This window comes from Thermobia domestica, chromosome 9 (genome assembly GCF_964235325.1).
Source record: "Thermobia domestica chromosome 9, izTheDome1.hap1.1, whole genome shotgun sequence".
Lineage (NCBI taxonomy): Eukaryota > Metazoa > Arthropoda > Insecta > Zygentoma > Lepismatidae > Thermobia > Thermobia domestica.
The window spans coordinates 110,895,353-110,898,295 of NC_137462.1; the positions used below are offsets into that span (position 1 = coordinate 110,895,353).

The 2,943-nt window shown below is 34.5% G+C and overlaps 1 non-coding gene across 1 annotated transcript; it reads right to left on the reverse strand.

Moving 5' to 3' along the window:
• Nucleotides 1-571: 571 nt before the first annotated feature.
• On the reverse strand, nt 572-643 carry TRNAH-GUG (transfer RNA histidin (anticodon GUG)). Its single transcript has one exon. It is a non-coding gene; the product is annotated as a tRNA-His (tRNA).
• Nucleotides 644-2,943: the final 2,300 nt, after the last annotated feature.

Genomic DNA, 2,943 nt, shown 5'->3' on the forward strand with positions numbered 1-2,943 from the left:
AAGGGAAGGTAACTAGAAGTATCTGTTAGTAAATTTATGTTTCGTAAGTACTGGATGGTTTGGTCTCTAAATCTTATATATTATTTCATTTATTTTCGTTACATAATAATAATAATAATAATAATAATAATAATAATAATAATAATAATAATAATAATAATAATAATAATAATAATAATAATAATAATAATAATAGTGATTGCAGTAGTGAAAATCATTAGATATTAAAAGTACAATTGAGTCAACTCTCGACATCCATTGGGCATGTATATACTGATCAAAACAGTTTTAAATATGACCAAAAATATGAAACAAATTTCTTCGTTTGTTATACCCAACGTCTTAATAAATTAGCATAAATTAGTTTTAGATAATTTTTGATGTACCGTAAGACGGGGTTACTTTGCACACGATTTAAAGAATTCGCCTGAAATCGCATGTAACTTACAAACGTAATGATTTAGAACACTGTATTTTAAAGATATAATAGCTATATGTCCATGCATTAAATTTCCTATAATTAATCATAAAAATGTAGATAACACAAATTATTAAAAAAGGTTATCACTTCTGCCGTGACCAGGATTCGAACCTGGGTTATTGCGGCCACAACGCAATGTCCTAACCACTAGACGATCACGGCTATCAGGTGATGTGGTAGACAGGACTTAAATTCTGTATTCTTCAGTACCTTGGGAATGTACGGTCTTTTTCGTTTCATGGAACGTTGATTCCAGCAGCTGTGACGTCATCTAATGGTGTCACTGATTCTTACTGGGAGTTCTACTTTATCACTTTTTTTTTATTGTTGTTGTTTTCATTTAATTTCTAAAAGAAACTTATAGTAGGAATATCTCTCTCTCTCTCTCTCTCTCTCTCTCTTTTTTTTTTTTTATTAGCCCCAAGGAATAGTTAAGAAAAGGATGCTCCGAACTATTGACTGATTACATTATTGAATATTGTATTCTCTTCATAGTTTAGGGTTCTGTGAGTATAAGCAATAAGGTAAAATGCCATTGAAACACCTAGTTCCATTTTGTAGCACATTTATTTCTAAACAAACAGTTTCAATACTTCGTTTGCTGATAAACAAACATTGACATCTTAAAATTTATAACTATTGAACCAAGCGTGGAAAGAATTGTCTGAAACATTTACAGCAATGATTTTTCTCATGAAGTATAGATTCTGTATGCTTACTAACACAAATCAAGGTTAGGAATTTAATTTTTGTTAATATTGCTACCTCCCTAACAAGTACTATATCTGCACAGATACCAAAATTTAAAGGTATGGGGTCAGCAGCTTGCCTTATTTATTTCTTTATTTTTTAAGTTCCACAACTGTGAAATAATTGGAAACCACCATCATAAATAATTTACTGATAGAATTTCTCGAAATTTGGTTGTAGATTTTTTTCCATCTTCCATAAATGTATAAACTGCATCATTAAAAGTTTGCCAGCTCCAAGGAATCGGTGAGATGAAAAATGCCACCTGTGTTGGCATCGACCAACAAGAATCGCTCTGTCTGGAATTGTGCAATTCTCGGAGTGTACGGAAGAGACAGAGTGAGTGTATAGAGTGACAATCCGATACAGGTTTCTTGCATTGGAATGTATTTTTAAAAAATCCAACAGTAGTCAACACACATACTGTTTTCATGTACGAGAATGTACGGCTACATATCGCTTAAAGGACATTGCAGATTTTCATTAACTGCATTATGAAACAATTCCTCACTCACCATTCGCCTGATGTCTGTCCTACCGATTACATCTTCTTTTAACATTCCGATCACCATTTGGCGTGAAAGATCTCCGCTCATAACTTGAGGTCAAGGACTTCCTCGCATCGGAGACTCCATACTTCTTTCGTCATTGTGTCCAATCGTTGACTGAGCGATGGCAAAAGTGAGTGGTTGCACCCGGAGATTACTTTGAGTAACCAGGTGTTGTATTTTTGGGTTTCGAAAGTGGCACACGTCAGTTAGACTTTGTAATTCACCAAGCTATTTATTTCTTAGTATCACACTGGTGGGCCTTATAAGATTGTACTGTTATGTAATGAGTCTGTTCGTTATTCCGCATGATAAATCCAACAAAAGCGAATTTTTGAATTGAATTTTTTGTTTCAATTAGATAGCTAGAACTATTGTTTAGCCGAATTCGTTAATGGAGTCAATCTGTAAACAACTTCACGGGTAACTGTGGGTTTAACAGTGGTTATCCATCCGATTTTTACTATTGAAACTAATGTGTATATGAGTAGAATGCTAGAAGTTACATATCGTGCCATTAGATGGCAACAAATACTCTCCAGTTGTTGACAACTACCAGATAAAATTCATGGTCATCTAGTCCTCATCTTTTTTACTGTCTTTAGCAAAATTTATTGGGGTCAACGTAGTCTAGTGGTTAGAGAGTTAGACTCAGGTCTGCGTGGTCCTTGGTTCGATTCCCGATCGGTGCTTCCCAATTTTCGGCATCCACTTAGCGTCGTAAGGCAAACTGGGGTGTCACGTGAATAAAAAAACTTGTTCGTTGCTAGGCTGTACATAGTTCAGCCGATCGCTAACAGATGACGTTGAAACGACTCAGGCCGACAAAAAAAAAAAAAAAAAAAAAAGATCTTACACCAAGTGGTTTTGGTTTTAGCAAAGTTTATTATGACGTTCATATTAATTACTTCTTCTATTTCATTTCTTTTAAGAAGGAAGAACGTGCAAGCTATATGTATATATACAATATACAGGGCCGGATCCAGGATTTTCTGAGGGGGGGGGTGCACCAATAACTACCAAAATAACCAATCACACTGAAACTCTTCAAAACAAATGTTATATTGTTTTGCTTGGTGAGTCCTTTACCTTCAACGTTAAAAAAGCTTATTAAATTATTGCTCTTCCAAAGCTCTGCTTTCTCTGAAGCTCCAAACGGAAAAA